Raw genomic sequence first — 11148 nt, 5'->3', positions numbered from 1 at the left:
ACCGGGATAGAGAGAGAGAGAGACCTGTAACACCGGGGGGGAGAGAGAGAGAGAGAGTGACCTGTAACACCGGGGGAGGGGGAGGGAGAGGGAGAGAGACAGATATTTAACACAGGGTTAAGGAGAGACCCTTAACACAAGGAGAGAGACAGGCATTTAACTCGTGGATAGGGACAGACATTTAACACCGGGATAGGGAGAGAGCTGTAACCCAGGGAGAGAGACAGACATTTAACTCTGGGATTGGGACAGACATTTAACATAGGGAGAGACCTGTAACACAGGGATAGGGACAGGCATTTAACACGGGGATAGTAATAGACCTACAGAGAAACATAGAAGATAGGTGCAGGAGTAGGCCATTCGGCCCCTCGAGCCTGTTCCGCCATTTAATGAGATCATGGCTGACCATCCAATTTCAGTACACTGTCCCTGCTTTCTCCCCATATCCCTTGATCCCTTTAGCCTTAAGAAATATATCCAACTCCTTCTTGAATATATTTAATGAATTGGCCTCAACTGCCTTGTGTGGTAGAGGATTCCACAGGTTCACCACTCTCTGGGTGAAGAAATTCCTCCTCATCTCTGTCTTAAATGGCTTACCCCTTATCCTTATCCTTAGACTGTGACCCCTGGTGCTGGACTCTACCTCCATCGGGAACATCCTTCCTGTGTCTAGTCCTGTTAGAATTTTATAAGTTTCAATGAGATCCCATCTCATTCTTCTAAACTCTAGCAAATATAAGCCTAATCGACCCAATCTCTCCTCATATGTCATTCCTGCCATCCCAGGTATCAGTCTGGTGAATCTTCGCTGCACTCTCTCCATGGCAAGAACATCCTTCCTCAGATAAGGTGACCAAAACTGCACACAATACTCAAGGTGTGGTCTCACCAAGGCCCTGTACAACTGCAGCAAGACATCCTTGCTCCTGTACTCGAATCCTCTCGCTATGAAGGCCAACATATCATTTGCCTTCTTAACCGCCTGCTGCACCTGCATGCTTACCTTCAGCGACTGGTGCACAAGGACACCCAGGTCTCTTTGCACTTCCCCTTTTCCCAATCTATTGCCGTTCAGATAATAATCTGTCTTCCTGTTTTTGCCACCAAAGTGGATAACCTAGCATTTATCCACATTACACTGCATTTGCCATGCATCTGCCCAATCCCCAACCTGTCCAAATCATACTGGAGTTTCTCTACATCCTCCTCACAGCACACACGCCCACCCAGCTTTGTGTCGTCTGCAAACTTGGAGATATTACATCTAGTTCCCTCATCTAGATCATTAATATATATTGTGAATAGCTGGGGTCCTAGCACCGATCCCTGCGGTACCCCACTAATCACTGCCTGCCACTCAGAAAAGGACCCATTTATTCCAACTCTTTGCTTCCTGTCTGCCAACCAGTTCTCTATCCAAGACAGTACCTTGCCCCCAATCCCGTGTGCTTTAACTTTGCACGCTAATCTCTTATGCGGGACCTTATCGAAAGCCTTCTGAAAGTCCAAATACACCACATCCACTGGTTCTCCCTTATCTATTCTACCAGTTACATCCTCGAAAAATTCCAGTAGATTAGTCGAGCATGATTTACCTTTTGTAAATCCATGTTGACTTTGTCCGATCCTGTCACTGTTTTCCAAGTGCTCTGTTATTACATCTTTTATAATGGACTCTAGTATTTTCCCCACTACCGATGTCAGATTTACTGGCCTATAATTCCCCGTTTTCTCGCTACCACCTTTTTTAAATAGAGGTAGAGAGAGGGACGTTTGACACAGGAATAGGTACAGTCCTATCATAGTGATAGGGATAGTTATAGGCCTGAAACAGTGTAATAGGATAGATTTTTTAATTCGTTCCTGGGATGTGGGCGTCACTGGCAAGGCCATCATTTATTGTCCGTCCCTAATTGCCCTTGAGAAGGTTGTGGTGAGCCGCCGCCTTGAACAGTAGCATTGTGGTTATGTTACTGGACTAGTAATCCAGAGGCCTGTTCTAATGATCCAGAGATGTGGGTTCAAATCCCACAGCAGCAGCTGGGGAATTTAAATTCAGTTAATTAAATAAATCTGGAATGAAAAGCTAGTACAGGTAGACTACCTTTTATCCGAACTTCCAAAAACCGAAACCCTCTAAAAACCAAAGGTTTTTTCGTTCAGCGTAAGTCGTGCGCACGACATGACCAGAGTGGCGCACGACTTACGCTGAGCAGAGGGTCAGCATAAGTCCTGCGCGCGGACCCCCGCCGACCCCGACCCCTGCCGACTTACGCTGAGCAGAGGGTCAGCGTAAGTCGTGCGCACGACCCCCCGCCGACCCCCCCGCGGAACCACCTGACTCTCTTCCAAAGGCTCGAAAGCAACGAGAGCTCTGAGCCCGCGGCGGTGCCGGCCCCTGTTCCGACCGAGCACGACGACCTGTTGGTGGAAATGCGGAACTTCATTGCATTCCAGGCTAGCAGCGATGGACAAGCCATGACTGCGGACCCCCCCGCGGACCCCCGCCGACCCCGACCCCCGCCGACACCCCCGCCGATCCCCCCCCGCGGACCCCCGCCAACCCACCTTCCGAAATCCGAAATTTTCCGAAAACCGAAACACGACTGGTCCCGAGGTTTTCGGATAAAGGATAGTCTACCTGTATAAGTAATGGTGACCATGAAATTATCGGATTGTCGTAAAAACCCATCTGGTTCACTAACGTCCTTTAGGGAAGGAAATCTGCCGTCCTTACCCGGTCTGGCCTATGTGTGACTCCAGACCCACAGCAATGTGGTTGACTCTTAACTGCCCTCTGAAATGGCCTAGCAAGCCACTCAGTTGTAAAAAACTACTACGAAAAACAATAATAAAACCAGACGGACCTCCCGGCATCAACCTCGGCACTGGTTTCAGACACAACAATGGCACACCCAGCCCAGTCAACCCTGCAAAGTCCTCCTCACCAACATCTGGGGACTTCTGCCAAAATTGGGAGAGCTATCCCACAGACTAGTCAAGCAACAGCCTGACATAGTCATACTCACAGAATCATACCTTTCAGTCTCATGGCTTCAGGTCAAGCATTGGCAAGGAAACCTGCTGATTACCACCTACCGCCCTCCCTCAACTGATGAATCGGTACCCCTCCATGTTGAACACCACTTGGAAGAAGCACTGAGAGTAGCAAGGGCACAGAATGTACTCTGGGTGGGGTACTTCAATGTCCATCAACAAGAGTGGCTCGGTAGCACCACTACTGACCAAGCTGGCCGAGTCCTGAAGGACATAGCTGCCAGTCTGGGCCTGCAACAGGTGGTGAGAGAACCAACATGAGGGAAAAACCTACTTGACCTCGTCCTCGCCAATCTATCTGTCGCAGATGCATCTGTCCATGGCAGCATCGGTAGCTGTGACCACCGCACAGTCATTGTGGAGACGAAGTCCTATCTTCACACTGAGAGTACCCTCCATTGTGTTGTGTGGCACTACCACCATGCTAAATGGGTTAGATTCAGAACAGATCTAGCAGCTCAGAACTGGGCATCCATGAGGCGCTGTGGGCCATCAGCAGCAGCAGAATTGTATTCCACCACAATCTAACCTCATGGCCCGGCATATCTCTCACTCTACCATTACCATCAAGCCAGGGGACCAACCCTGGTTCAATAAGGAGTGTAGAATAACATGCCAGGAGCAGCACCAGGCGTACCTAAAAATGCGGTGTTAATCTGGGGAAGCTGCAACACAGGACTACATGCATGCTAAAAAGCAGAAGCAGCATGCTATAGACAGAGTTAAGCAATCTCACAATCAACAGATCAGATTAAAGTTCTGCAGTCCTGCCACATCCCATCGTGAATGGTGGTGGATCATTAAACAACTAATGGGAGGGGGTGGTTCCATGAATATCCCCATCCTCAATGATGGCGGAGCCCAGCACGTGAGTGCAAAAGACAAAGCGGAAGCATTTGCAACCATTTTCAGCCAGAAGTGCCGAGTGGATGATCCATATCGGCCTACTCCTGAGGCCCCCACCATCACAGAAACCAGTCTACAGTCAATTTGATTCACTCCACGTGATCTCAGAGAAACGGCTGAGCGCACTGGATACAGCAAAGGCTATGGGCCTCGACAACATCCCAGCTGTCGTACTGAAGACTTGTGCTACAGAACTAGCCGCGCCTCCAGCCAAGCTGTTCCAGTACAGCTGTAACACTGGCATCTATCCGACAATGTGGAAAAGTGCCCAGGTATGTCCTGTCCACAAAAAGCAGGACAAATTCAATCCGGCCAATTACCTCTCCATCAGTCTACTCAATCATCAGCAAAGTGATGGAAGGTGTCACTGACAATGCTGTCAAGCAACACTTACTCACCAATAACCTGCTCACTGATGCCCAGTTTGGGTCCCGCCAGGACCACTCAGCTCCAGACCTCATTACAGCCTTGGTCCAAACATGGACAAAAGAGCTGAATTGCAGAGATGAGGTGAGGGTGACATCAAGGCAGCATTTGACCGAATGTGGCATCAAGGAGCCCAAGCAAAACTGAAGTCGATGGAAATTGGGGGGAAAACACTCCACTGGCTGGAGTCATACCTAGCACAAAGGAAGATGGTTGTGGTGGTTGAAGGTAAATCATCACAGCCCCAGGATATCACTGCAGGAGTTGCTCAGGGCAGTGTCCTAGGCCCTTCAGCTGCTTCATCAATTACCTTCCCTCCATCATAAGGTCAGAAGTGGGGATGTTCGCTGATGACTGCACAGTGTTCAGTGCCATTCGCAACTCCTCAGATAATGAAGCAGTCCATGCCCACATGCAACAAGACCTGGATGACAATCAGGCTTGGGCTGATAAGTGGCAGGTAACATTCGTGCCACACAAGTGCCAGGCAATGGCTATCTCCAACAAGCGAGCGTTTAACCACCGCCCCTTGACATTCAACAGCATTACCATTGCCGAATCCCCCACCATCATGGGGGTCACCATTGACCAGAAACTTAACTGGACCAGCCACATAAATACTGTGGCAACAAGAGCAGGTCAGAGGCTGGGTATTCTGCGACGAGTGTCTCACCTCCCGACTCCCCAAAGCTTTTCCACCACCTACAAGGCACAAGTCAGGAGTGTGATGGAATACTCTCCACTTGCCTGGATGAGTGCAGTTCCAACAACACTCAAGAAGCTCGACACCATCCAAGACAAAGTAGCCGATTGATTGGCACCCCATCCACCACCTGAAACATTCAGTCCCTCCACCACCGGCGTGCCGTGCCTGCAGCGTGTACCATCTACAAGATGCACTGCAGCAATTCGCCAAGGCTTCTTGGGCAGCACGGACTACAGTGGTTCAAGAAGGCGGCTCAACACCAACTTCTCAAGGGCAACTAGGGATGGGCCATAAATGATGGCCACATCCCATGAACGAATAAAAAAAAAAGCTGCAATCTGTGCGGTGATGGTACTCCCATAGTGCTGTTAGGAAGGGAGTTCCAGGATTATGATCCAGTGATGATGAAGGAATGACGATATATTTCCAAGTCAGGATGGTGTGTGACTTGGAGGGGAACTTGGAGGTTGTGGTGTTCCCATGCATCTGCTGCCCTTGACCTTCTAGGTGGTAGAGGTTGTGATTTTGGGAGGTGCTGTCGAAGAAGCCGTGGCGAGTTCTATGCCTGGGCATGGAGCTGTCACTGATCTCTCCCCAACAACACCCCACCTCCTCCCAAATCACCCTGTAAAAAATGTCCACCATGCCAACTCACTTACTTGAGTTCACATTTTACAAGCCTTTGATGCAATGGCACCTGGCTGATTTTTATGTAGAACAAAGCCAATCTGATAACACAACCATTGGGCAGGACACTAAGGGGGAAAAATTCAGTTGCTTTGCGCCTCCCGTTAGTGGCCTAAGAGGGTGCTAATGGGGCGCAAAGCAACTGGCGCCCAGGCGCAGCGCCACCATCGCCTCCCGCAAAATTCAGCCCATTTTTGTTGCTGGCCACCTACCAGCACCTGCCTCTGCTCCTGTCCCCGGCCTCCTGAACCCCCCCCGCCCCGCGGAGTGCCGGCTGCGCTCCATGAGCCCGGCACTTCTCTTGAGTGTCGGGCTCTTTTGCCAGCACGCTGAACCCCGATGGTCCAGCTGAGCCGTGGGTCACGCTGCGCAAGGCTCCTCCCCTTTAAGAAGGGGTGGAAGGCCTGCAATACAGCGGCGCGAAGCTTCCAGTAACACCCCGCTTCCCTCTTGGGGCGCAACCACTCAATTTCGGCCGCGGGGACACTAATTTTTCTGGGGCGCGGCAAAGTTAGCGCCCCAAAGGGGGCGCGACTCAATTTCTCCCCCTATGTGTCTCTGGCCCCCAGGCCTGTTACATACTGCAGTAACACTGAAGTGATTATTAAATCAAAAGAGGTACATTGATTGCATGCAGTCACCTGCCTGAACAAAAGGCAGCCTGACTCCCTATGACATTTTCAGCCACAACAACAACAACTTTTATTTATATAGCACCTTTAACGTAGTAAAACATCCCAAGGCGCTTCACAGGAGTATTATAAGACAAAAAAATTGACACAGAGCCACATAAGAAATTAGGGCAGATGACCAAAAGCTTGGTCAAAGAAGTAGGTTTTAAGGAGCGTCTTAAAGGAGGAAAGAGAGGTAGAGAGGTTTAGGGAGGGAGTTCCAGAGCTTAGGGCCTAGGCAACAGAAGGCATGGCCACCAATGGTTGAGCGATTATAATCAGGAATGCTCAAGATGGCAGAATTAGAGGAGCGCAGATATCTCGGGGGGTTGTGGGGCTGAAGGAGATTACAGAGATAGGGAGGGGCGAGGCCATGGAGGGATTTGAAAACAAGGATGAGAATTTTAAAATCAAGGCGTTGCTTAACCGGGAGCCAAAGTAGGTCAGCGAGCACAGGGGAGATGGGTGAATGGGACTTGGTGCGATTTAGGTCACAGGCAGCCGAGTTTTGGATGACCTCAAGTTTACGTAGGGTGGATCGTGGAAGGCCAGTCAGGAGTGTGTTGGAATAGTCAAGTCTAGAGGTAAGAAAGGCATGAATGAGGGTTTCAGCAGCAGATGAGCTGAGGCAGGGGCGGAGACAGGCAATGTTACGGAGGTGGAAATAGGCGGTCTTAGTTATGCCGCGGATATGTGGTCGGAAGCTCATTTCAGGGTCAAATACAGCGCCAAGGTTGCCACACATATAGGTTGTGGATTCTCTTTGTATGAAAAGGAATCCAAGGAGCCAGTTGGCCCCGATTTTAACTCCAGATGGATTCCCCGCTCAGGCCTGAGTTAAAATGACAGTCGGGTCTCAATGATGTCATCGGGCCGCAACATGTATATGTAAAGAAGGACCCTGTTGGCTCCAGGCACATGTCCTTGCTGCCTGCTCAGGAGAACAGGTTAAAATGGCGGCTTTCAGACAGGCAAGAGCCAGGATTTTAACTGCCCACCCGCCAGGTTTCTGCTGAGCGAGTAGGGCTAAAATCGCCCCAATGTTTTTTTACAAGGTCTTACAAAAACCAGATGTGTAATACAAAGTTCTTGAACAAATCACCGTAGCTTTCTGGCCTAAAGTTGACACATGTGTTATTAAGCCTGATGAAAGGGACACAGATTGCACGAGAACATTCCAACCTCCTACGATATAAATAATCTGCTAGGTTATGAGGGCAGGTTTGCAAAAAGAGTGAAAAGAAAGACTTCTATTAATATAGCGGCTCTCAGGACGTCCGAAAGTGCTTTACAGCCAATGAAGTACTTTTGAAGTGTAGTCACTGTTATGATGTGGGAAACACGGCAGCCAATTTGCACACAGGCTCCCACAAACAGCAATGTGATAATGACCAGAGAGCCTGTTTTTGTGATGTTGGTTGAGAGATAAATATTGACCCAGGCACCGGGGAGAACGCCCCAGCTCTTCTTTGAAATAGTGTCATTTGATCTTTTACATCCACCAGAGAGAGCAGACGGTGCCTCGGCTTAACATCTCACTCGAAAAACTATACCTCTGACAGTCCAGCACTCACTGGAGTGCCAGTCTAGATTATGTGCTCAAGTATCTGGAGTGGGACTTAAATAACTAATAACCTGCTACCAACTGAGCCACAGCTACTGTAAGTAGGCTTAAGGAAATAATAATTCGTCAGAGGATAAGTTTAAGCAGGTTATCAGCAGTAGTGAATGCCTTTTCTTGGGGTTACTTTCTCCCACCTCAAAATGAGCAAATTTCCTGACCAATTGATGCAGGATGGCTTATCTGGAACAGCCCAGTCTCTATCTGGAAATGACCAAAATATGTATTATAGACAATTCTGAAGAGAAATAGTAGTCAACAAGGGAGGCTGTACCTGGAACAATGGGGAAACAAAGCAATTGTAAGTTATCTCGAGTTGGCTGAGTCTAACAGACTGGCAATGGACAGGGCAAAATAATGAGAGATCAGTGCTGCTACTTTTATTTAAATTGTATTGAGGACAATAATGCATCACTCATTTAATTTTTAAAATTCATTCTCGGGATGTGAATGTCGCTGGCAAGGCCGGCATTTATTGCCCATCCCTAGTTTCCCTGGAGTAGTGGTTTGATACAACTGAGTGGCTCGCTAGGCCACTTTAGAGGGCAGTTAGGAGTCAACCACATTGGTGTGGACTGGAGTCACATATTGGCCAGACCAGGGAAGGACAGCAGGTTTCCTTTCCTAAAGGACATTAGTGAACCAGTTGGGTTTTTATGACAATCTGACAGCTTGATGGTCACTTTTCCTGATACCAGCTTTTTATTTCCAGATTTTTCAAACTGAATTCAAATTCTCAAACTGACATGGTGGGATTTGAACTCACGTTCTCTGTATTACTAGTCCAGTACACTACTGTACTCACGATATCATTTAGTGTATATGTCAGTTTGCGAAAATTGCTCATTTAGTAGGGTGCAGAAGTAGGAGATGTTACTGCCTTCTCTTCCCCCCCCCCCTTTTTTGTGCACACACTGGCTTGAGAGTGTTGTGGTACTAGGAACTGGCGACTCTGATAGTTCAGTAGGTAAATGAAAAGCATCGTGTGGTACTGAGCCATTCAGTCAGGAGGTAAATGTTGAGTTACCTGAACCTGGTCAGAGTGATGATAGGCGCACTTCAATTGACCTCAGTGCCCCTTGAATGAGGAGGGAGGATTAGCCACGTATCCTGTTCCTAATCACTATCCAGTAGCTCCTGCATATATATGGACATCAGGTGCCTCAGAGACTCCTGACCAGACTCAGGCACGGCAAGCTGTTGACCAGGCGAGACATACCCAAAACTGTAAAACCTGGAGTATATGGCTACTGGTGATCCCCATTAACAAAAAACGAAGTTAAAGAACCACCTCCTGGGTGCTTAGGAAGAGTTCTTCAATCCCAACAGTTTTATAAACAGTTTTATAAATATGGCAGAGGGTTCTTCAGTTCCCTCGGCAACGCCGGGTACTCCAGCTAGTATATATATATATATATATATGGACATCAGGTGAGAACGGGATAGAGTTCAGCTATCAACTCCTCCAGGATGGAATAGCCTGTTAACATTACTGTTTAGCCTCACAGGTTTTGAATGACCACTTGGGCAAGGTACCAGAGGGCTGCCAAGGCCTGAGGGTCAGTCCCTATCTAAGGCTCAGTGCTTTCAGAAGAGGAGTAAAAAAAAAAGTATAATAGCGCTTGAAAATTCAGCAAACAGCACTGAATTCCTCAGTGACACAAAGCCACTGCTACAGGCTGTATCAATTTTGCATCACAACAACAAATATCTTCCGATTAGGCACTTTACAGCCTTCCGGACTCAATATCGAGTTCAACAATTTCAGATCATAGCCTCAGCCCTTATTACACTTTTATATATTTTTTATCCACACCTTTGTTTTGTGCCCTTCCCCCTTTTTTTCTCTCCCACATGGCAGCTGCCTCTCATTCTGCCAGCGCATTTCACACCTAATCTAGAGCCGTCTTTTGTCTCTTTACTAGACCTATCACCATCTCGCCTCATCTTGAATACCTCTTAATGTCTCTTCACTTCTCTTTTGTTCTTTCATCCCCATTTCCCAGCCCCCCAAACTGGCCTTTTAATCTGTTTCATTTCCTGTGTTTTTTCTCAGTCCTGACGAAGGGTTTCGACCTGAAACATTGACTCTATTTCTCTCTCCATGGATGTTGCCTGGCCTGCTGAGTTTTTCCAGCATTTTCTGTTGTTACCTGGATATACATCTCATTTTGAGCATATTGGAACAATATAGCACATGCTTTGGGGAGTCGCTATGTTAAAAATATTGCACAGGGTGTGCACTTCCTGTCCACAGCTTGCTTCCTGTTGTCACAATCTTTGATCACTCTTTTCTGTCAACATGATTTCAGATTGATGGTCTCCACAAATGTGATGTGATGGACACAGCATTAGACCTGTTACAGTCAAATATCCTCTGTATCTTGGGTAAAGGTTAGCTAACAGGAATTCTCAAAATGGCTCACCGTGGCCATCATGACTGAAAGTCTTTTTCCTTTCAGACAGCCTCTTCATCATCCAGGAACGCTGAATGTCTGGGTACAGCTCCAAGTTCTCCTTCTTGCACAGGGGCTGCCATTGGCATTGTGAATCCATTTTGTATTCTGCAACCATTAACCTTTAACTCTAAAACACATACTCTGTAACTGCAGTTTCACCAAGTGCCATAGCAAATTACTAGATAAATTATGACACTGGGATGATCTGAAGCTGCCTTGATGGTTGAAGATGGGAAGATCCTACCTGGAAAGAGAGTCAGGTCTGTAATGGGGCAATTTAATTAATACAGCCATTTTATTGATCGAATGCCCTCATGGGTAAATCTCTACATGCATTACTCTCTGGATCTAAAAAAGGAGTTGTGGAAGAAAAGCGAAGGCAGCCTTGTTCAACGGATGAGCAGAGAGATTTAGAGGTCCAAGTACAGAAATCACTAAAAGCTAGAGGACAGGTATAAAAAAATAATTTAAAAGGCTAATGGAATATTGGCCTTTATCTCAAGAGGGCTGGAATACAAATGGATGAAAGTTAGGTTCCAGCTGTACCGAGCTCTGGTGAGACCCCAGCTGGACACGGTGTTCAGTTCTGGGCACCGCACCTCAGGAAGG

Source organism: Somniosus microcephalus, chromosome 20, assembly GCF_052327205.1.
Source record: "Somniosus microcephalus isolate GS21.2 chromosome 20, FLI_Smic_1.0, whole genome shotgun sequence".
Taxonomy (NCBI): Eukaryota; Metazoa; Chordata; class Chondrichthyes; order Squaliformes; family Somniosidae; genus Somniosus; species Somniosus microcephalus.
This window is presented reverse-complemented; position numbering follows the sequence as displayed.